We start from the raw sequence: 26240 nt of genomic DNA, 5'->3' as shown, positions 1-26240 counted from the left end.
AAAGAACGATGAATTAAACCCGGATCTGTGACTTGGGGTGAGTGTTTGCATTGTTCAGCACTCCATCCATCATCCTGTAGTGTTGCCCATGGAACAAACACACCCAAAAAAGAGGGTTCAGAATGACGACATGATCAATCCTCTTCAATTCTTAACAAAGTGTAAATCCTGTCAAATGCTCATGTCTATAGGCACAATAAACATCATGTATTGTTACTTACATCATGAAGTACACAGCAGTAATGTCATACCCATGCTGCCCATTCCAGGGTCTACACCGTGCTTGTGTTACAATAGCTGCAATGTCACCTTGCAACATCTCAACTGTCATATTGCTAAGACAACAGCATTGTGGGTGAGGACATATGTGTCTAGCAAGTGAAACACACCCACACAGTCATAAGAGGAAATGGAACTCTCCCAGGCACATCAGTGCAATCCAATGTAGCACACATTGGCAAACATCAATATGACACACTACCAATGCTGACACCTGTATCGTGTCATGCCAATGCAATACAAGGTATGTGCTAGGTCTCAGCAATGTATAGGTGTATGTGGATCAGTCCTATATTGTTATGTGTGGTGCAAGTGGCATCAGAACACCCACAGGCATTGCAAGGCCTCACCATGCTAATGGAAGTAGAGGGAGAGTTGAGTAGGACAAGAAAGTGGTAACACACAATTTGGACAGAACCTACACCTAGAGGATGTGACGCAGACAATTCTCCAAACTGCCCACACTACATGTGACATGCAGGTGGGGCATAGGCCTGTGAGAATGCTAATATTAATGACAGGAACAATGAACAGGAACCAAGATTACAATGTACCACTAATAGTAAGTCAGTGACGTCAAATTACAACTGCCACAACACAGACACACTAATTGTACAATATCTTGTTGCAGAGGACGATGGTTCTCCTGTGGATATGCCTGTCCTGGACTACCCTGGTGACATGAATGACGAGCTGACAACCATTAGTCAGCAAACCCTTCAAGATGTCCTTAGAACCCTCCATATCCCACCTTTAGTCGCAAGGAGGAGCACAGATGTAACAGCCATCACATAGGACCCACCCACCACCCCAATAGTATGACCTGTCAGCTCCAACACAGCTGAGGACTCTGATGACACTGGTACCACCTTTGAGAGGACAGTAGTGGGAGTACAGTGGGAGCTGGCCAAGGAGGTGCGGGTTGGGATGCAAAATATGGCAGCCAGCCTTGAGGAGATGCGCATGTACATGATGTCATCCGCAGAACAGTGAGCAGCCATGCAAGTCCAACAATCCCTACTGCAAGGACTACAACAGTGTGTGAGGGATTTCACCACAGCAGTTAGGGAGTTGCCACAACACCTGGCATCCCAAACATTTCACTGCGTGCACAACTACAATCATGACCCCCTCAGGGCTGACCTGACTGCCTACCACAGCGATGTAGCTGCTATACTCAGTAACCAGCAGCTCCTCCTTGCTGCAGTAATGCCCTTAATAGCCCCACAGTTGGCAGCTACCGCGAATTCAGAGTCCACTTCTTCAAACAATAAAGTGTGTGTTTCCCCCTCAAACCCACCACCATCAAGGGCAGAGGAGACGACACACACATCAGAAGATGAAGACATAGAACAGATCACCTTCAGCCGTAGGAGTACCCGGTAGCACCAGTCCATGCCACATGGGCACTGACTGTCCGATGTCTTGTGCTTGTTAATATGCCAGTCTTGCTACAGTTGGTAACATGCACTGCTCTCCAGCACACTGTTTACCTTACCACTATGGACTGCAATTGGACTTACAATCCTGGACTATGTAATTATTGCACTACAGCACTTTAAAATAAACAGCACCTACACTACCACTTTGTCTCTGTGTAATGTGACACATCAACTGTGTTGGAGATTTGTGATGCATGTAACATGTCAATGGCCACAGAATGTCAATACAATAGTGTAGAAAGAATGTGGGCTGATATCTATGCACAAGGTTCTGGATTTTGTCATCATCTGTGCTGCCTTTGGCTTATTTCTGAAGTTAAAGCATCACAAACAATATAATGCTGTGTAGAAATGCATATGTCATGTCCAAGGTATCTACAAGATGAAACTCAATGTGGCCCACATTCCCCACAAGACAATCATTATGTATGTGACATATGACTCTAACCTTTAATCCCACACCCACACCATACAGCAGGAATGGATGTGTACCAGTGTATGGACAATAATGACACCTGGGAGTACAACGTAATAAATCATAGGTGTGATTTATGTATACTGAAGTTCATACGATTATGACACCACTCAGTTTCTCAAAGTTCACATGAACATCAGGCTGCAGGCAGACGTCCCACAGTGCCCAAGATTCCAACACAGGACTCAAATGATGACAGTTTGAAAATCACACCAACCTTTACAACACATTGGGAACCATAGTTACCTTGAGTGGTGGGTGCAATGGATGGCAGATGCATAGAGAAGTAGCTTTGTTGTAGCTGCCAATGTGACAGCTCATTTGGAAGTGGGAATAACCATGTCAAGAATGGGATGTGGATGCAGGATGGAACACACAGGCAAACACAAATTTGACACTGTACACTCATGCAAAGGCCCTATCCCCAAGCATATGACACATACTGTAAAGGAGTACATCAAACTTTATTATATATGTATGAAAGCAAACTTAAACTATGGCAAACACCTAAACTAACCTAACCAATCCTAACTATACATTACCCACAACTGGCCCTAACTACCCTCAGCTAAACTTACTTACCACATGTAACTAAACACTCTAAACATCAACCCCCCACCCCCTTATATGAGGGGACACGTGTAGGACAACATATACTAACCTAAACACATACTAACTAATCCTAAACAAATATATATATTTTTAAAACATTTATTTTTAATAATACACATAAATCCCAGCGTCATCCCCCACCCATCCACCCACCCACAAACAAACATGTAATAATATAACTCCCCCCACCCCCAACCCATTTATCCTAACTAAACTAACAGCCTACTCTAACCTAACATTAAGCCCCCTTAACCCACTAAAAAATATGTATGAGGAAAGAGGAGGGAGGGGACGGAATTAGTGGTGAGGATCAATAGGTTCAAAGATTGGCCCTCCTCAGGACTTTCCTTATCTCTCGCAGTCTCCTGCTGTTGCGGGCCACCTCCTGCTGTAGGGTGTCCATGTGGCGCAACATACGTTGCATGTCACATTGGAGGTTTCTGAAATCTGTCATGTCCATTACTCCAGCTGTGGTGGTCTGAGTAGCACTTGATGTAGTAGGTGCTGGTGCCGTGGTTGCAGGTGGAGGTGTAGAAGGTGCTGCTGTTGGACCTTGGGCTGACGAGGTTGAGGGACCAGCTGGAGTGGCTGACATCCCAGTGTCCACTGTGCTTTGAGTTGGTGTGGTGGTGGCAGCTGTGGGCAATGCTGGCCCCCCTTGGCTAAACGCCCTCCATGCCCCTGTAGCTCTCTCATGACAATACCGCCTAGCCATCATGCGCAACCCAGCCTCCACATCGAGGATGTGTCGGTACCGCGCTGCCCACCTCTGAAATTCACTGATTTCATGTGCATTCATGTGGGCAGCTGCAAAAACAGAGACAGGCAAACATTAGTGACATCATTGTGTGATACATGTACAGATGATAATCTAACACTTCCTCACAAACAGCACATGCAGTCCAAATCACAGTACAGGTGATAGAATGTCCCTGAGGGATGACATGCCAACGCAGCCTACCCATCAACTATCTAGCACTGCATTGCACAACAAGGTGTGTACTTAATTGAATGATCTGTGCATATTTGAGGTGCTATTCATTACATAACAAATGCTCCAAGTACTCAACATGTGCCAGGCCAACTAATCCCTATCTTGTGGATCAGATTTAAGGCACACAAGACCTGTGATTTGTATATGGAACTGACAGGATGGTATGCAGATGGTAATCATAAGGGGGCATTGTAGTTTGGCACACATGAATGCTTGAATTACATGTCTGTCATCTACACTGTGAACATCACACCTTGCTACACATATTTTCTCCGCCTAACCCTGTGCCTCAAAGGGGAATGGGCATGCAATACATATTTTCAACCATCAAGGACAACCACAAAGCTTTGTCCAGCTGTACATGGATTTAGTCAGGTAAGGAGGCCTGCCAACTAGGATTGAGTCAACCATTGGACAATTACATCTATATTCATGTTTCTATTTGTGGACAACCATCAACATCAGATCTCACTGACACATTTCCTAAATCAACCACATTGATGCAAGCACCCATCTGGCCTTGACCTGCATGCACGCCTATGACATTTCACTCAAGTGCCACGTAATGGAGTACAACATGTGGAGCTAGATGTTGCGGGACAGTCACCCATACAGTCCTATATGTTCATTACTTAACAGGGATGCGCAAGTTGGTGTGTAAAACTGATGCATCACTGTTCTGTGTGAATTAGGGTATGACTTGCTGACTAAATTATGACACTGGCCACCTCCAAATCAATTTTTGGCATACATGTGGCCACAAATCACCTTGTTCACCTGCCCCTGCATATTGCGCAGCACTCGACTCCCAATATATGAATCTCTGCCAGTGAATGTCTAACTCTTCCATGGAACACTATGTCAACCTCCAGTCAAGTCACATATGAGATCACATGCCAGCGCATCATATCTTGCAATGAGTCCAACACACAGGAGCCAATGACACAACAGCTGCAAACACAACACAGGACAAACATTTTAACACTTACTGGATATGTCTGGGTCGGTCTTGGAGTCGAGCCACTTCACCTATTGTGTAGGGGGCTGGTCCATCTGTAAAACATGGAAGGGTGATATGTGCTCAATGTCTGCTCACTGTACAAAAGTTGGAACAACAAATCACTGTGTGTGACATTTTATATGATAGAGCTGCACATCAGGCATGTAGACACCCCAACAGACATACCACTGCAAACATGCATTGACACTGTCACTCCAGTGAGTGATAGACATAAATATGCACACATGCACTGGCCCTAACAATCATGTGGCGCCAAACATGATTACTCAATGTTGTGCTTAATACATTCTAGAGGGTACTCCATTTCATCTTTTGTATTTGGGAGACACATGCAATGCCACATTACTGGTGCACTGCAGTACCAGTTACTCAGGTACTGTGCCTTATGCATCAAGGGACAATGAGTAACTGTGTGATGGTCATGTGGGTTGATTTGCTTTCAGGAATTATTGTGCTTTCAGTGGTCCATAATAGGTGTGCCAGTGTTATATGTAGGTTATGTTAGCAGTGTACCCTAAGCCATATATGCCCTCTATGACAACATGATGGCAGGGATCCTGTGTGTTACTTGATGACAATGTTACGCTAAACATGGATTGTCCACTTTTCTGATTCAAAACAGCAAAATGATTTATGCTGACAGTCTCTTAGTTGATCATCGTTGACTGAATGCATGGGCACAGGTGTAGTCATTACACCTGAAATGTGTTACTCTGGGCCCTGTGTACCTATATCAGGCCTTGTCTTGTAAATCACACATTGCCAGAATCAGCAACTTAGAATTGCCAAGTTGGGTGATCAGTGGTAGTACACCCGAACTGACACTGTCCGCTAATAAAAAAAAGGGGTAGCAAATGTCTTACTTCTTCAGTCTTGATGAGGTAGGTCCCTATTTGAAAACACCTTGGGAATTGCGGCACTCTCAGGAATGCTGGCCTGCTGACCTCAGCAGACAACCATGTCTGTGACTGCCTTCATACTGAGAAGTTTACATTTGTACAAATGTTGCAATATTTCAGCAGGAGTTGTACCAAAAGTAAAATAACAACCTATTTCTCACTAAAATAGTATATTGGAAGCAGTCAGTGGCCCCTTGCACAACATCATGCTCAAAAATAGTTTGTGACCATGCATTCACAAAGAGCAGGGATCCCATGCTGACCCTTTCACTTTAGAAAATGGGTTGGCACCAAAGTGACACAGATGGTAACTGCACTAGCTCAGTACCAGCTGTGCCTAAGCAAAAAATTTCGTTGGGCCCTGCTACTCAATGATAGGATTTCAACGCCTACTCCGAAAAGCCCCGAGATGACCCTGTTTTCTGCTAATGCAATCTGGTAGCATAATGGCCCATTTGGGTTTCGCCATGTGAATGATTATTTGTCAAGATGTAAACACACAGAAACAGTGAACTTAGGCCCAGATGTGTAATGTATTTAGTGTCGCATTTGCTTCATTTGTTGACGCAATAGCTGCGCAAATTAGCAAAAATGTTTTAATGTAGCAAGTGTGCGTTACTTTTGCGTCCAGAAATTACGCAAATGCAGTGCAAACAAAGTACAAATATGGGCCTAAGATAATAGTGAAGTTTATGAAGAGCTTGGTACGTATGGCCCTGAATTCTGTTCGGACATGGCTCCACAAAACTGTGGACTGCATTGTTTCCATGTATTACCATGTGAAATACATCCCATTCCTGGTACACTCACAGTTTGTTCAACTTGCATTCCACATGTCCACAAACATTGCATGCAGCATGTCACCACATCTGGTACTGTCACTCCAGAGCATTGTACTGTACACATTAGTCAATTTGGTACTCACCAACAGGGCCACCAATCATCAGACCCAGGTAGTCCAGCTGGTCCTACTCTCGGCCCACCAGGTCAGCACAGCAATGCTTCAGCTGGTGATGGTTGCATTGGGTGATAAAAATGCTCCTCGGGTGGTACAGCACCTTTGCCCACCTCAGCCTTCTTGCCTCCATGTGATACCCCTGTATCACACAGCCCCCAGCCTCCAGCATTGGGGGGAGGAAGTGGCACACCAGCCACACAATTGCCCCTAGCTCCTCCTCACCCATTTGCCCCAGCCTTGGCCTTCCCGACATCACACCAAAACAATAAATCAGAAGTAAAGAGGAAAAAACAGGGAAAGAAGTTAGAAAAAGGAAACTTATCTAACCCACAGACAGCCCAACACTACCCCAACTTATACTACCCCACAAACAGACTTTCAACAGTACAAAGACGAATCTAAATACAATAAATGACACAAATACACTTACACAGGATACAAAAGACACTTACCAAACACCAAAAGACAATATAAAGAGCACACAGGAGACAAATTCACAATATTCACAGAAAGACAAGTCAAAACACAGACACACAGTCTAGAATAACCACAGACTGCAAAGGGAAAGTGAAAGTACACCCACTGTGCCATTTCTGCAAATAGGAAATCCTATTACATCACTTCCCGTCTCATTTGCGGTCCGTTTTTTGTTGTGCATGTAAATTTTTTACGCTTACGGGGTTTGCGTCGATATTTTTTATGCATATGCGTTAAAATCCCACGCATTTATGGATCAATACATTTTCAATGGATATCTGCATGCCTATGGTGCGCTGGTGGAATTAATGCTAGGGACCAATTGATGTATAATGTCCGTGAGTGTCATTTTTGAATGCATATGCATCATTTTTGACAGCATAAGAGTCATTTTTGAACGCATATGCGTAATTTTTAATGTATATGCATCATTTTGTTAACGCATATGTGGCATTTTTTGGCGCGTTTGCTTAATAAATTCTGTCTTAAACTGTGTTTGAGCCAATTTTCAAATTTTAACATGCATGCAGCCTAAACTAGACAAAGATAGGATGGAATGACCTGCAGTGTGTGTTCTAGTGTTTGGGCACATGTGGCAGACCATACTAGTGTGGCCCATAATACTCATGTTGTTGTGCAGGATTAGCTTTCTTAACTGACGCAACAGCACCATAAACTTTGGAAATTAAATTGGATTTTTCAAGTTTGCGCAGGTGTTGCATCAATAGAGGACAGCAAGGCTACGCTACTAAAAAATGAATCATGGCCTGTGTGTTTTGTGAGTGAATTGTCTGTTCAAATTATTTGTGTGCCTCTGTGGGAACGGCATGTCAAACATTTGGCGTAATGTTCATGTATGAATGTGTTACAAATGGGTATAACCATCAGATGCCATTCAATGAGGTACATCAGTCATGATATCTGTTGCCTCTTATGCTGTGTGTACTTACTTGACATTGGGGACAGTACAATTCCCATGACTAACTATACACAGGAAAGATCAAGGACGGCTGATGAGGGCTACGTCAGATATGTTACCCCTCACATGTCATGAAATGTTGGCTACCACTTCATGGTCACTTGTGTGTATACTACCCACGAGTCAGGCATTTGAACATGCTAGGTAGGTACAGTGTTTGTGACACAGAGTCTCAAATCCAATCATAAAATTGTTATGTACACCACAGTTTGACTCATGTAAATGACCTATGTTTCTCCTCTGGCTGTGGTGGACCAGCAGACCATGCTGCATGTGTTCACATATTTCCAGTGGTCCATTGCACAAAAGTGTCCAGTTCAAGTGTGTGGCCATGTGTACCCTGTGTCAGTATTGGCCTTCATGGTGTAACAGTTACGTGCAATCTAGTCAGGAGTCTGTGGAGCCAACCCTTGAATTAACTGAGTATCCTTCGAAGCCGATTTGACCTAAAGCCAAAGATCAGGTAACAGCATACAAGGGGATAGGGCAGCTATGGTACAGCAGAAATTTCAGAAGGCTGATGACAGAGCAACCTTGGTGTGCTCAAATATGTTATGGATCAGTAATAGAAAAAACAGGCAGGTTTCATCACAACATTTGTACACAAGGTAGAGCTCTAAAATTCCTACGGCAACAGGGAACATCAGTGCCTCTGTGCTGATTAATCTCACAGCTAGTCACCACGCAAGCCCCATCAAAAGGTGGCGGCAGAAGTGAATCTGTGTCTGGACCGTCAGGGCACAAACATGTATTGTCCTTACATACACATTAGCAGGGCTTGTTTGTTGGGCTGGAGGCACAGTACCAAATCCAGGCATATAACCATAGCACACTGTCACTGTTTGGCACTAATGAATACATGCAAAACCAGACAAGGGATGGAGGCTGGATTTGCCCCTTTGAAAACATGTCCCAGAACAAAATACGATAAGAAAACAAATTAAAGTATTCTATTCATTTGAGGACTGATCGTAGACCTACCAGACACAATACCCCAAGAGGAACCGGAGGGCATGGAAACCAACTATGAGGCAAATGTAGCCACAGGGAATGTCTCTGGTTAGGTTAACGCAAAGACTTGAACCAGTCTGGCTAACAGGATGCAGGCTCTGTCATGAACAAACATGAACAAGGCAAATACACGGTGAGCAGAGTCTGACTGGGACAAGCAGGAACAACGCTGTGGGAACAAAGAGCAGTTTCTGGTGTACTCTGCACTGTTACACAATCCACCAAGGACTCTGGTACACTTATGAATTGTACTCCAATGCACAACAAGGAGATTCAGGAAATGGCAGCTTCTAAGCAGTTCCAGGCAGCAGCAAGGGCAGGGCAGAGTCAAATGGCTTGGCTGCATGAGAGTGCTCACCTTCAGTCTCTTACATGTCCTGGAGTTGAGAATCCAGTTCAAAGGGCCAACCGGACCTTTCACATGGGAAGCAATGGACAGCAGATTACAGGTGTGACTGACTAAAAGGCAGTGCATTATGGGATCTGAAGTCCATGCAGACTGATGAACTAGAACTATGGCATGCCATACTGAAGAGGGAAGCACACAGGAGTCAGAATGGGAGTCTGGGTGAGTGTAGATGATGATTCTCAGGATATAGCTAGTCCATTTACAGCGCCCCCTAGAGAAGAGTGGGCATAGACTTAAAACATGGCAGTGGCAGGACTTATTACCCAGGACAGACTGCGCAGGGCATGTCTTGTGAGCAATGCTTGTCATACCTGGGGCACTTGTGCTATCCATTTTCAGGTTTGATGCACTTCTGGTCACACATGTTCCTTGCAGAGATAGCTGATGTCACACTTACTGCTGTCAATGGGGGTAAGTATTTTGTTGTTGGTTGCACCGGGAATGCCACTTTGCATGGCAGTTGTTATCTTGTGTTGTCTGTGACTCATATGTGTTTGTGGTAGTGTGTGGAATCCTAGGCTTCTGTGATGTTCTTTCCTCATTGGGTTGTTAGACTAGCAAAACTGGTGTTTGACTTATTGACCTGATATCTGTGCTATATTTAGAAACTTGCAGTTCAGTGTGTATCTCCCATGTGCTATGTAGTGATAGATTCCACTGTCGTGGTAACATGGTTGCACTACATGGCCTGGATATCCCATCCAATTAGACATATGTAATTACAGGTGAAATGCAACAGTGAGGCCCTTTGATTTGCCTAGGTGACAATGCACAACACATCTCCATAAGCTGACAGCACTGAAGTATTCAGTATTGACGATGCACAATTATCCCATGTGTGACAAGTTCTATGAAAACCTGTTTTTGTTCCCTCACCCAGTTGGCTCATGTGCAACCGTGCACCTACACTACTGAACTTGCTCCAGGTGAGCTGGCTAACTTGATTGTGGGGGTGAAGGTTTTAATGTAGGAAGGTCCATCTCCCTGTACATCTGTTACGTATATGGGGAATTGTCTCATTCAGTATGTGTAGCAGTGTGCACTTTGCACTAGTGACACATCAACATGTTTTCATAGCACAGTCCACTACCTTATTGCTAGCTGGCAATGTCACCCCAGGAGTGATGTGAGATGTTGGGACTGCCTCAATAGTTCCATGTCACCTTCATTTGAGTCAGCGTCATCATGCCATGTTTGTCATGGTGTTTGACCTGCAGCAACACACATCACACACCCTTACACAGGACGTATTGCTTGGAAGGGTGTGGGATTGACTGTGGCCTTTTGTGATATTGAATGGTTAACGTTCCAAGTTGTACTGCCAGTTAAGGCCATGTCATTGTCACTGTGTGGTTTTAAATTGGTCCCTTGCGGCTCTGGAGTGGCATCTATTGTTATTTGCAGCCGTCATTTGTCCATAGGTGTGTCTCCCATTGGCTCAGGATATCAAACATGACTACCAGTGTCACACCTCAGTGTCTTCCTGGCCACGTGTCAATGTAGTGGTGTATGTATTGTGTGTCCTACAGGGTTGCTGTGCTCTGTGTAAATTACTAGGTTTCTGTACTTACTGACAAGAAGGCCATTGCCACACCGTCCATCCTGGAAGTGCTGATTGATGGTGCTGTGGCAGAAGATGAAGGAATCATGTACACTCCCAGGATACTTTGCCATGATGTCGGTGAACAATCCCTGGTGATCAACAATGGCCTGCATATTGATGGAGTGTGTGTGCTTTCTGTTGTGACATAGGTGCATGGTTGCAGCAGGTGGCACAATCCAGACATGTGTGCAGTCAATGGCACCAAGCACGTGCGGGAAGCCATTAATTTGATAAAACCACTGTTTGGTCTCCTGCTGCTTCTGCTGTGTGTTGGGGAAGTTGATGTGGGGGGGGGGGGTGAGGGAGATGATGGCATCAAGTACCTTGGGAAGGAAGGCAGAGAATGAGGGCTGTGAGACCCCAGCAACCAGGGCACTTTGAAATGTTGAAATGAGCCACTTGCAACATGTGCAGGACAGCTAGCAGCTTGGTCTCCGGTGAAATAATGTGGGGTGTCTCCAAGCTGGCTGCTAACTGTGGCTGAATGAGGCGCAGCAGCTGCTGTATGGCTTGCCAGTTGAGTCTGTACCTCTGGATGATATCATGTTCCCTGAGGCCCAGAAGGGTTGTCCTGGTCCTGAATGGCCTCGCCTGCCTTCTGCTTTGCATTTGGGGTCCATGTTGGTGTGGTAGTAGTTGCTGCTGTTGGTCCTGTGCTCTGCGTCTTCAGGCATGCTGCATGAGTAGCACCTCAATGTCGTCCTTCTTGAGCAATGATGTTGCTTGTGTGAGTTTTCCTTAAGTAGTGGTGGGTTTGCCCCATTTTAACGCCTGCCCTGACCCAGCCCTTAAAATTTGATGCAAATCAGGATTTGTGTAATTTTCTGTCTCTGCCTCTCAGCCGTGCGCCATTTTTTCCTGGTTGGATAAATATGGTGCACGGGTGTTTGAGTCATTTTTTGGATGGGAACGCCTACCTTGCATCTCATTGACGCAAGGCGGTTTCACTCATCCAGAAAATGATGCACACTCTAATATTTTGACTCTAGACGGGTCTAGCGTCAAAATATAAATATGGTGTTAAGTTTGCGCCGGATTAGCGTAAAAAAAAAATCGCTAATCCGGCACAAAGGGAGTATAAATATGGGCCTTAATAGGTACGTGTACTGAAATGCAGTTTATTTTAGAATGTAATAGTAAAGGCATAAGTGTATATTGGGTGAATGAAAGTGAGCAGTGCATTGATAAAAAGTAAAACGTAATATAAATAGGTTTGTGATTAATATAAAGAAAATTAGAAACATTGCCAAATAAATAATGAAAGGCTTTACTTGAAATTAGAAAAGCTTGAGAAGCGTTCATGTTTTGTTTTCCTATATAAAACTTACCTCTGGGCTAAGTTGTAGTTAGGTCAGAGAGTACAGTATGTTATGATGAAAGTATTAAACATGTTGTACTGTGTTTTACAAACTCAGATTTGCACAATCACATTGATATAGGTAGTTATATATGCAATCTCCCACTCATAGTCCACCTCACATGCCTATCTACAAAATGATAGTTTCTCACACAGCTAGCTAGACACAGAAAGACACTCTTGCAGACTGATGCACACACCAGAGAGCAGGTATCGATAGAGCAGTGTCAAAGGTAGTTGGGTAGTGAGACAGTCTCTACAAGACATAGTAAAGTACTAATGGAATCTGATTGCCCATTCACAGAGATAGTCATTTAAACATAGTTTTAGCATACTGCTGTGGAGCCAGAGTGTGAACATTTATTTCAAGCTCTACTTGGTATTCAAATGTACTTATCTAAGTGTAAAAGTATCATTTTGTATAGAAAATTATACCCCAGCAATGTTGTAGCTAGGTGATAGGACAGGGTCTTTTCTCCTTAAAAAGTAAATATGTTCTGACACTGAGTTACATGGCATAGCAGACCCCTATGGAAAGTATATTTGCAGTCTCCAACTCATACTGTAAGTTATATAGCAATTTACCAAAAGGATAGATCCACTCACACGCCCAGTCAGACACTGAAGAACCCTTTTACAAATTCATGCACACATGCAGACAGCAGCTATGTATGATGTTAAATCACAGCTAGTTGTTAACTGATATAGTCACTCTTATATGTACTCAACTGCTATCATAACCTTGTAACTTAATCAGATGAAACATGTCCTTCTTAGTTTTACTGAGTTAAGCATGCTATTTACAAAACCATAAAGCGACAACCACAGCTAGTCAGGCAATGAAAGAGCCACTTATACATTTATGTACATATCCAGATAGCAGTTATGTATTTTGTGATGCAAAAGCGGTGTAAACTTACAAAATATAACTATATTTTGTAAGTTTATGCTGCTTTTGAGTCAAAAAATGATGCAAAGGTGGAGCTAACTTTCCATAAATAAGGCCACAGTTACATACCTCTACCAAGTACTGACACAACCTATTTACCCGAGAAGTAGTATTTTAAACATAGCTCAGGCCTAGTACTGCGAACCATAAGTGTGAGATTTTACTGTCAGTATGACTTGGTATTACAAAAACCTGCTTGAGAAGCTTGTCATTTTACTACACGAAACTCACCTCTCAGCTAGTCTACAGGTAGGCCATGAGCAGGGTGCTTTCTAGTTAAAAAACTAAACATGTCCTTCTTCGTTTCACTGTGTTAAATGTGCACTTGTAGACGCCTATGGTCAGTTATATATTCAGTCTCCCACGCATACTTCAACTCATGTACCTAATTACAGAAGAATAAAGCCACCCTCACAGCCAGTCAGACAAAAAGAGACACTTATGTATTCATACACACATCCAGACAGCAGCTATATGTGCTGCAGTATGAGACCTAGGGCCATATTTATACTCTGTTTGTGACAGATTTGCGTAATTTTTATTTACGCAAATCTGGCGCAAACTTAAGTACATATTTATATTTTGGCACTAGACATGTCTAGCGACAAAATATTGGAGTTAACGTCATTTTTTGCCTGTGGAAAACTAACTTGCATCAATGAGATGCAAGGTAGGCGTTCCTTGGCAAAATATGTCTCAAAAAGGCCCTAGCGCCTTATGTATCCTCCCATGCAAAAATCACGCACAGGAGGAGGAGGGTGTTAAATAATGGCGCTAAGCCTGCTTAGGGACATTATTTAACACCTGGGTCAGGGCAGGCGTAAGGGGACATGGAGGCAGATTTCCATGGTCGGAGACCATGGGAGGTGCCAACAGATGCCCTTCCCTTTCCCCAGGGACACCACCATCCACCCCTTCCCACAGCAGGAGGTCACCCACGGACAGGGGACCCATCCGAAGGTAAGTCCGGATAGTTTTTTTTTGTTCTGTCCAACGCCGCTCAGGGGTCCTGACTTTGGGCCCCCTGCATGGCGCTGGCCCCAAAGGCAATGCCCAGGGCACAATCGTCCCTTGAGCATAGCCATTGGGGTGGTGGGCATGGCTCCTGTCTATACTAAGACAGGAGCCATGTCCATGGGGCTTGTGTGCCTGAAAATGGCGCTACACTGCTTAGAGGCAATTTTCTTGCCTCTAAACAGTGTAGCGCCAAAATTTGGTGCTCAAGCACCGGTTCCCCCTATGCCTCTTAGGCCCTGTTAGTGTCCTTTCAAAGGACGCTAATAGGGCCTTAGTGCTGGATAGCGCCATTCCTTAAATATGGCACCCGGCCAGCATTTAGGAATGGCGCTAGCCGGCGCTATACTTTTTGCTGCAAACCTGCGCTAACGCAGGTTTGCGGCAAAAAGTATAAATCTGTTCCCTAGTTGGAAACCGATACAGTCACTCCAATATGTAGTCAAGTACTCTCATAACTGAGTTGTTGATTCAGAGAAGTACTCCTTTCTATGTGGTTTGGGCCTACTAATGGTGAGCCTGAGTGTACAGTTTTGCTGTCAGCTCGACTGGTCATAAGAAATGCTGCTTGACAAGCTTTACATTCCTCTTTTAGCACATAAAACTGACCCTTAGGTAGGCTGTAGGTAGGCCATGGAAGAAAGTGCTTTATGATTATGAAACATGTTGTTATGAGTTTAACTGAGTTATATCTCAAGATACAGATCACCATGTCTAGGTATTTATGCAGTCTGCTACACATACTACAACTCATATACCTCATAACAAAATGATAGAGTCACTCACACACCCAGTCAGACACTGAGTCAGCCCCTTATACATTCAATCACATTTACAGGCCTATATACTTACTAAAAGAGCCAGAATTATACTGCCATATTCACTTAAACTCTAATGCTCATTCATAAAGGGACTGATACACTTACTCAAACATGTAGACAATTACTGACACAACCTAGTTACCTATCTACAAAATGAGTCCTTTAAGCAGGGCTTGGGTGTATTACTGCCCTTCCTGAGTGATACCTATTTATAAAAGTATAGAGCTACTCACACACAGTCTGACAGCGAAAGAGCCACTTATTCACAATGGTGGCTGGTGACATTTGAAAGTGCAGGGACGTAAACGTTGAGTATGACTTTTATGTAGCGAGTGAAGCGAGCAAGCTAAATGGACAAGTATGGGGTCCAAGGTGAGTTCTCCTCTCAAGACAAAATTGAAAAAAGATTGACAAATTGTGCATTTAAAAGCAAATGAATTTAGTGAGAAAGCAAGGTTTATAAACCAGTGGGAACATATAGGGCCTCATTTTGACTTCGGCGGACGGAAAAGTCAGTCCGCTGAAGTTCTAACGGGAAGGTTGCCACCCATGTGGCTACCTCCCTGCCAGGGCCATTACGAGTTCCCTGCTAGGTCAGCGGGTGGAAACTCAGTTTCTGCCCACTGGCCCAGCAGGAAACAGCCTACAGCAATGTCTTTGGCTCATAATACAGCCAATGGCAGTGCTGTAGTGCGGTGGGTGCACCAGCACCCATCGCAAAGTTCACTCTCTGGAAAGAAGACAGTTAACTTTGCGAGGGGGCTGGCCAGTGGGGCCCATGCCAGGTTTATGGGCACTGCAGGGGTTCCTTTGGGGCACCCTGTACCTCGTCTCCATAAGCAGTTTCATGGCAGTACTACTGCATGAAACTGCTGGCGGAGAAGGGATTCACAATCCCCTGGGCAGCACTGCTTGCAGCACTACCCTGGCAGATTAGGACCCCCAGCACTGTCACAGCGTTGTTCCGATAAAAAATGGCGATGCTGGCGGTCCAACCCCGGCACTACCGCTGCGGTCGTAATGAGGCAGTCATTGGACCGCCAGGGTCGAAATAAGGCCCATAGTCTTGAAATACTAAACACATTAAAAACTGGCCCATAGCTTACTGCATTCATACATTCAACAATTACTTTAATGTGCAAATTGTACAGGGCAACAACTTCGGGCCCTTTAAAGTGTGTGCTTGCCCAGTGTCTTGCACTGCATGCAGCACCAACCTTGGATGAAAATGCTCTAACTAGGCATTAGGAAGCAGTCACAGCTGCTGGCTGTAATACAATCATACAGAAATATGTGCAGACATATCTTTATAAAAAAGTGAGGGCTCTCTGAAAGGGTACGTGTAAAATACATTTCTGTGATTCCCATATTGTGCCACCCGCCCTGTATTTTGATTTCTCTCTGAGATGTTATTGCATCCGGAAACATAACACAGCAACTGACATACACCTAAAACCTATCAGGACTGTTGGCTTAGTCAATGGTTGTTAGCTGTTTAAGATAAATGAGCAGCAACAATGATTAGTCATAAATAATTAATATTGGAAATGTTCCAATTCTGTAATTGTGAGACTGTGGATTAAATATTATTGAGGCCTATAGAAGGAGTATGGCCTTCAGTTCTGTGTGCTTTTCATTAGATACTTATGCCTTTTTCTCCTCACATCTCATCCACCTGCACATTTTCAACCTCCTCTCTTTCCTCTTCAGCACCCTCTTTTCCTTCTCCCCTGAATGCACTCCCTCACATCTCTCTCATTTCACCAACCCAAACATACACTGCACTCATTCAAATTTTTTAAGCACTTTACTTCATTTTGCATTCGCACCCCTTCACATTTACACTGAATTTCATTTGAAACTGGAATACATGACTATTTTTCTGTGTGCTCTGTAGAGATCAACCTACTGCCAGGCACTTTGCTTTGTCTTCAGCCTCAGCACCAGCACTCTCAAACGAAGCCCCTCATAAACAGCTGTCACGAGTCAAAGTATGCACTATGCAAGAGTAATGCAATGCACAGAAACACAATATGTTGAAACAGCTAACTCTCTTGAGGAATGCAACATATAGTAAAATTTGTGAAATGAGGAACTAAGTTGCTGACACATATTACACACATTTTAACATTCATTGTTCGCATATCACTCCATGTTTGTGGCATTATTGTTGAGGGCATGAAGATAGGGCCAGCTTTAACACTAAACAGCAGATAACAGTCTTTACTGTAAGCACATATTTCTCCCCTTGCGCTTGACTCAGATATTTGAATCCATTTCCCAAGGGAGCAACAACCATGTTTGTTGTTTGGAACAGTTTCATGAGGAACAAATACAGCAGCTGCACTTCTAAATGAGTTAGCGATCTACAGTCAGTGCCTGGGGTGTCACAGTGGGGGAGGCTAGTGTGACAAGGGGTCTCAGTGCAATACAAATAACACAAGATGAGCATTATGACACTTACTGTTACCAAAGACAAGGCACTAAATCACACATGCTTGCATCCACTCCTACTGTGTGACAAATGGGGAAAGGATAGGATCTATGCCTGTTGATGGCAAATGTCTGCCTTCACGCAGGGATGAAGACTCTGACACCCAAAATCATGATGCTAAAAAAGTCACTGTCATATGTCAATGAAGGGCTTTAAAGGAGTCAGCCTAGCGTTGTGTGTCACAGAGTAAAAAGTTGATTTATTACCTGGCTTCCATCTCTTGCTTCAAAGCGAGGTGGGGCAGGCAGCCTGGGACAGATAGCCCAGACTTAAATGCACCAATTTTTTAAGAGATTTAATCGTATTTCTAAACAAATCGATATAGTTAATATTTTTCATGTGAATGTTTAGGAATTTCAGAGGGGCGTAGCCCCTCAGCTCTAAAAGGGAAACTGTCCCATCTTATAAATTAATGCACATATTCATACACCAGGTATATATGCTGCACTATGACCAGTCGGTAACTCTTATACTTAGTTCTTCATTCAGAGAAGTGCTCCTTTATATGTGGTTTGGGCCTACGAATGGTAACCTGAGTGTATAGTTTTACTGTCAGCTAGACTTGCTATTAGAAAAGCTGCTTGACAAGCTTTACACTCCCCTTTTAGAACACACATCTAAGCCATAGGTAGGCTGTACATATCCTGTAGAGGAAAGTGGTTTGGGATTAAAAGGTGAAACATGCCTTATGAGTTTAACAGATGTCAACTTAGAGACCTCTATGCCCAGGTATATATGCAGTCTACTACACATACTGCAACTCATGTACCTAATACCAAAAGGATAGAGTCACTTACACACCCAGTCTGACACTGAGACAGCCAGTTATACATCCAAGCACACACCCAGAGAACAGTTATGTGTCTAGCAGTATTGGACTAAGTTGAACAAACTGTTAGAGATCCCTGAACTCATCAGTACAGCCAACAAACGATTTAAATGGTAACCTTCAAGGACATTTACAAGCTGTATTTACAAGCTGTATTTACTTAAGCATTGAGTGCTCACCCTTGGAGGTACTGGTACACTCACTCAAACATGTAGGCACTTACTAACACAACCTAGTTACCTATCTAGATAAGTAGTACCCCTTTAGCAAGGCTTGGGCGTACTACTGGATTTTCTGAGTGTCACCTATTTCTAAAAGGAGAGAGGCATTCACACACTCAGTCAGACACAGAGAGGGTCAGATACATTAATTCACACATCCAGGCAACAGGTATAGATGCTGCAGTATGAGACCTAGTTGGCAACTGATACAGTCACTCCAATATGTAGTCAAGTAGCTTTATAACATAGTTGCTCATTCAATGGTGAGCCTGAGTGTACAATGTGACTGTCAGCTCTGCTTGCTATTAGAAAAGCTGCTTCACAAGCTTTAAACTCCCCTTTTTACACACAAAACTCAAATCTTGGGTACGGTATAGAGAGGCACTAGAGTAGTGTCGTTTGTGATTAAGAGGTAAGAAATGTCCTTCTAATGCTTAGACTGACAGACCAGATATACATTGATGCATACAGTAATATATGCAGGTTCACACTGATGTATACACTGACGCACCCAAGCAGAGATGGATTCATAAACTGACATACCCAGGCACTCACTAATGCATACACTTGCACTCCTACTTACATATTCATTTATATAATGACATACTTAGGTACACACTAAGACATTCACTGATACTGATATCTAATTTTATACTATATTCTGTAGAGGAAAATGTATTTTTATTTATTTTCCAGATATCTACTTTCATTAAAAAAGAGATGGACAATGCCCAACAAAACACAAAGAAGAAAAAAACAGAAACAACAGTACTACCTGGTTAAAACAGACAGTAAAAACAAAATCTGGAAAATGTGCAGGAAAAGAAAACTGTCACTGGTAAGAGTACTAAGGATTTTTTGGGGAAAAATATGCACTAAAATGTAAAATGAGGGAAAGACGTCAATTAAAAAAAAGTTTGAAATGTACTGACAAAGACAAAAAAGTGCATGGTGTTACAAGTAGGAAATCTGCTAGGAAAGCAGAGACTTTGACTTGGAGACAGAAACAGTTGAAGTAGTTAAAGGTAAAAATGTTTAGAAACAGAATAATTCAAAGTAAGAGGAGAAGTGCTGTTCTAAAGCAAAAGCAACATATTGAGAGTATATTTGAAAAAGCATTTGTTGTGAAGAGTAAACTTCTTATCTTAATATTGAACAGAATGAAGGCACTAGATAAAACAGTGATGTGCAAAAGGGAAAGAGCATTCAGAAAAATACTTTTTAACAAACCTAATTTTTGCAACATTTTTAAAGATGAATGGATGCACACATCTAGTACAGAACCGTCTTTTAATGAAGATAGTTATTTGCCAGAGAATACATTAGTTCATGCAGTTGACACTACCGGTCATTGCTATGAATAAAAGACAGTACTCCCAAAGGAAAAGAAGAGATAGTTCCTAGTTCCTAGGAATGTAGAAGAAATCATAGCTGAGGAGGCTTAAGGAAGATTTAAACAGACCCCTGTGTACAGGTGGAAGAGTAGCAGTATTTGCACTATCTGTAAGAATAAATTGTCAATTTCTCTAATAGACTTTTCATGCAGAAGTCTCTAACGGAAAATTATAATTTTGCAAGGATTCAAATCCAAAGTTAGGAAATACACTAACTCACAGGACCATTCACTGGCATGTCTTTCAAAGAAAGTGTGTGAAAACGCTTTTCATCACTTTAGAATGTTAGCTGTGCATCATTCAAAAAAGTGAAATTTAGCAAGGAGACTTTATTATGTAAAAACTCCAGTAGGAGACATGAATAGAGCTCTATTGCATGGTACTGTGGCAGAGGTAGAGAAAGTTTGTGAAGATGTTCAGTTACGTTTCTTTGGTCCTGAGGAGGAGTGTAGAGAAAAGGAGGTGGTAGGCACTGAATATGTAGAGCAACAAGATATAGACATTAGTATTGAAATTTTGGAAAAAGAGATAGGCAGGTTTAATGCAATATCTGAGAAACATGAGTATATTTGTATCTGTTGTCGTTGCACTCACTACAAAAACCAAATTCGTGATGTAATTGTATTTTCTAAAACTGAGCAAGATAGCACAGATGAGTGTTAGGAATTTGGTGCATATTTATTTGTAGAAGAACAGTTTGATTTAGCCACAAAGCCAAAAATATGTAAGTATTGTTATAATAAATTAGAGGATAATAAAATGCCAGCTAGGGCACTACATAACAGATTAGAATTGGTATCAATCCCAGAATTCTAATACAGACTGTCCATCCATTTCACACAATAGTTCAAATGGGATCAAAGACAGGTAAACTACAACCAATAGAGCTACAGAAAGGAGTTAAAGAAAGAGTTATCTATTTACTTTTAGATTTAAAAGAATGCTGCCACTACGGGTGTTGAGAAAGATGAATTACTGATCATTGTAGTAAACAGAGTACCTATAAAAAAAATTGTCAATATCAGTAAAGTGAAAAAAACACATTATAATTGAAAGAAAATATTTATTTTTACAAAATGTTGATGTTATTGGAGATATAACTTATATTGATGATGATATTTTACAATCAAGTGGACAATTAGAAAAAGTGGAAAACAAAAGACAGAACAAATATATGAGCACTGCATTATCCATTCACTTCATTCCAAAGAAGCTGTTGGGGATGCCATTGATCTGTTCCAAATGAAACAAGCTAAAGGAGCTCCAATGAGTGTGTGGGAAAAAGGCTAGAAGCTTGTTGTTTTCCACAGCTATTTCCTATGGAAGTAGGTGGGTGATACGCTGGAAGGCCTGTACAAATACCAACAACAGACTACAGGTCAACAAGACTATATTCAGAGGGCCGTAGGTTTCTCTGGTGTATTCCCTATATATTCCATCTGTTATTTGAAAATGACTTGTCAGGACTGTCTTATACTGTGAACCATATTCTAAAGACAGGAGTTAATCTACAAAATCATGTCAATGTGGACCCAACGAATATTGGTATCGTCTCATTGAGAACTTAAATATATGCTTTGAAATTAGGTGCACCTACTTGGTTTGTGACACTTACTTGAGCAGAGTATGCACGGGATGATTTACTAGAGTATGCATGGGATGATTTACATACTTGGGTTTCTAAGAGAAGCAAACTCTAATATTAAGGATATTAAATTGAAGGCAGCAAGATAACTTTGTTCCTTGAATCCTGCTAATGCGTGTAGGTGTTTTAATCACAAGTTTCAACATATAGTGGGTTAAATATGCAATAAAAAAATACTCCTCTTGGTGAAGTTACAGATTTTTTTGGACGTAAAGAGTACTAGGCAAGAGGTGCTCCTCATATACACATGCTGGTATAGATAAAGGATGCACCGAAATTTGGAACTGACAGTAATGACAGTGTACTGTCTTTCATGGAACAGTATGTTACATGTGGCATCCTAAATGAGAATGATGACAAAGGCCTAAGACAGCAAATTCTACACTTCCAAGCATATAGCTATGGCAAGTATTGTCGCCAAAGGTACAGATATAAAGGAAAACTTTATACAAGGTGTCATTTTGGATTTCCGGCACCTATCATTTCCAAAGGAACAATGAACAGCTTTTTATCTGCAGTCAGGCATACACTGACCCAAAAAACAGTGAAAAATGCATGTAGTCTGGGAAGATCAGAGCCCTTCAAGTATATTAATGATTTTAAGCCTATAATACCGAAATTATAGAATGCAAATATAAACATATAGTTTGTTGCAGACAACTCCATTGTTTTTGCTCGCTATGTCACTTTATAGATCACAAAATCAGAGAAAATAGAGATGAAGGAAATGTGGGAGGATGTTTCGGCTAAAAAATCACTATCAGAGAAATTATATAACTTCAGCTTGAAAATGCTTACGCATAGAGAGGTAAGTTCCGTTGAATGCTGTGATAGGTTGAGTTTAGCTAGCTTATACTCAAAGTTTAGGGGAATTATTTCAGTTAGTCTAGGTCTTGCCAACAAGTGAAATAGAGTCTTGAAGTCTTACCCAGACACTCAGTATCTAGCAGAGTTTGATCTGGAGAATACAGATATTGCACACAAAAAAAAATATGTTAGATATCTACTATCCAAGAAGAAGGCCACACCTCGAAAATATATGCTTTATGAAGTTATGCAACTAATAATACAGAAACAACAGGTACAGAATCAATGTGACGGAAAACATAGACAAAGGGAAATATGCTGTAGCTGGATGCGACGGTTGTTTGGTTCAGCACACAAAAGGTAACTTAATAAACAACAGAAAACTTAGGGGCTAATTTACCAAGAAGTAACACAGCGTAACACTGCGTCAAATTTGATGGTGCTGCATCACTTCAGAAAGGCAGGGATGCACCGTATTGGATACAATACAGCACACCCCTGTGTTTTTCCTAGCACTGGCACTAAAATTAGCTGCCTAGCACCAACAGCAGGCACCTTTGCACCATAGTGCAAGGGTGCCTGCATGATTGCTTATGTGCAGAGAGGTATCCCTTCCTGCACATAAACAATCAATAATGGTGATTTGGCAGTCCTATGTATGCTACAGAATGCAGCGCACATAGGAAAAACAAAAATGAGGAGAAAGTATTTCTCCTTGTTGCGCTATGCTAACTCCACCCATGGGGTGTCATATGTTTTTGGCACTGCCTCAGGTTTACGCATCCTTGTAAATTTAGGGCAGTGTCAAAATGCAATGGGTGTTGCAGTAGAACTCCCACAGCAACACCCATTGCATGCCCTTTTCATGCAAAGTGATGCATGTCAATGGGCCGTATTTACAAAAAGTGGCATTAATCCACAAAAAGTGACTAAATGCCACTTTGTAAATATGGAGCAGGGCATTGCACCACTGGAACACTGGTAAAAGTGACATTCTGGTGGTACACTGCCCTTGTGAATGAGGGCCACAGTTGTCAAACCGCTGAGAAAAAATGCTTTTTCTACTTAGCACTTCTCCAGCTATTCAAACCTTGGCATTCTGAAACTGAGTTACTTGGACAATATGACTGCTACAAATTCTCTTTTAGTGCTGTAAAAGGCAGCATTTAGTGTCCACTATTTCCCAGCTACCTGAAAACGTTGAATGAAGAAATTGAACAAGAGGAATCAATTGCTACTGAGATAGCAAAGGATAGTTCAGAAAGCAGCCAGAGTTCCGAACCTCTCAGTCAAGATCTTCTTGGACAGCCAATAATCGAAAATGAAGCCGCCATAGTTATGAATATGTTGGAGACAGCAATGCAACAAGCAAGAGAAGGAAATGTTGATGTGGAGCAGTTAGGTGAACCACTGAATGATAAACAGAAAGAAATATAAATGGAAGTGAAAGAAACAAATAGAGCATAGAGTCCTCCATGAAAATAATCAATGTAAAAGTTCAACTTTTAAGTCAATTCTTTTGTATGTCAGTGGACAAGCTGGCACTGGGAAGAGCTTTCTAATCCCAGTTCTAAACACTTACCTACAGAGGACTACAGACACCATTGTTTCATATGTAATAACAGCACCTACTGGATTAGCTGCACACAACATCAAAGGAATTACCTTGCAACGTCTACTTATGCTACCAGTTGAACCTAATAATAAACTGGAGTACCAAAAGTTATCTGGTGAAGCTTGTCATCAAGTTTCCAGAGTTTTAAAGACATTGAAACTTTTAATCACCAATGAGGTGAGCATGGTCTCAAACTTAATGCTCGCCTTTGTCCATTTGAGAATGCAACAGATATTGAAGACAGAGAATTATGTTTTGTTTGGAGGAAAGCATGTAATTGTTTTGGTGATTTATTGCAACTTACTCCCATCAAAGGACAGCCTGTGTTTAAGACACTTTTACATGAAGAAACTCGACATTCATCAAGAAGTATTAGAACTGTAAACATTTGGTTGAATTTTCAATGCAATGAACTAATTAGAAATATGCATCAAGCATCTGATTTGTGATAAGGAAATATTCTGAATGACGTTAGAGTAGGAGTACTGGAAAAAGAAGGAAACCATTGCTTGCAAACTTGACTTATAAAGAACACATTTTTTCCCAGCAATTCTGCAGCACAGCTAATGTTTGACTCTATTCAACAGCAAAAACCCATTATGTGTCTAATGCCTACTCTTCAAGAATATATCTCTTTTAATGAACAATTGCTACAGCTGGAGAAAGAAAAAATATTGTATCTTACCGCAATTGATCAAATGGAACACCAAGGAGTGAAAATAGTGTTGACTGAAAAGCTACAATCAAAACTGGATTCTTTGGAGAAGTCTGGTTCCAAAACTGCAGGATTAGAAAAGTGTTTACATGTTTGTAAAAACTGTAGGGTCATTTTGCAGCATCATTTAAATGTTAAGGAAGGATTCATTATTGGAGCTAAGGTTAAAATAATTCATTTCATGTTGTTTCCCAACAGGAATGACGTTGAATACCTGCAATTAGATTTGATCAACTTGAAGGTGTAAAGCAGATAGCAAGGTCTGTTGTGCTTTTTTTACTTGTAAAATACTAGTATGTTCAGAGGAAGTAGTTCCCAGTGTCTCTAACTTATGCTATTACAATACATAAATCTCAAGGCTTAGATGAGATTCAGCATTTATTACCTTCGGTAGCACTGTATTCAAGGAAGAATGTCATATGCAGCATTGCCATTGGTTAGAACGTTGTCCTGTTTGGATCTGATAGTAAAGTAAATGCTAATTCGAGGTCGTGATGGAGTATAACCATTTGAGAAGTGTATATGCTCCTCATTTAGGACAGTATCTGGCTATGGAAAGCCAGGAATCTTGCCAAAATTAAATATTTCAAAGGATGACAATGACATTCCTTAGACAAAGTGCAAGAAAGAGAAAAAAAAATGTTTTGGAGAAAAAAAAATTGTAAACGTACTGCTGAAATTGTTGGTTACCAGTTATCAGACAATTCTGTAGTCCTCTGCTATGCCAATGCAGTTCTCAATGCACTGTTCTCTTTACCTCATCTGGTTCACACAAGTGAACAGAAAAAAGACAAAAGCTTGTCCTCTGCAGTATTTACTTTGTTACAACACTTGCTTAGTGATAGAACTAAAACATATTCTGCATCTTGTATTAGAGATCTTGTAGATTTGTGCACAGGATCTGTATACTTTACACAGAACATACAAGACTTCATGATGGTTTTGCTTGGTATCTTAGAAGAAAAGATGATACCTATTGATGAACTATTTAGACTAAGGGTCTCATTACAAATTTGGTGGTCTGACTGTCAGACCGCCAAAGTCACGGGGATGAGGCCGCCATCAAGTCGGAGGCCTCACCCCGTCATATTACGATGTTTCCAATGGGCTGAATGGCCAAAACATCGTATTATGATGTTTCCACCAGTCAGCCCGGTGGAAACAGTGTAGCGCCATTGGCATCGGCTCCCTGTAGGCCAATGCTGTCGCACACCTGCACC

The sequence above is a fragment of the Pleurodeles waltl genome, chromosome 8, assembly GCF_031143425.1.
Source record: "Pleurodeles waltl isolate 20211129_DDA chromosome 8, aPleWal1.hap1.20221129, whole genome shotgun sequence".
NCBI classification, from domain to species: Eukaryota; Metazoa; Chordata; class Amphibia; order Caudata; family Salamandridae; genus Pleurodeles; species Pleurodeles waltl.
This window is presented reverse-complemented; position numbering follows the sequence as displayed.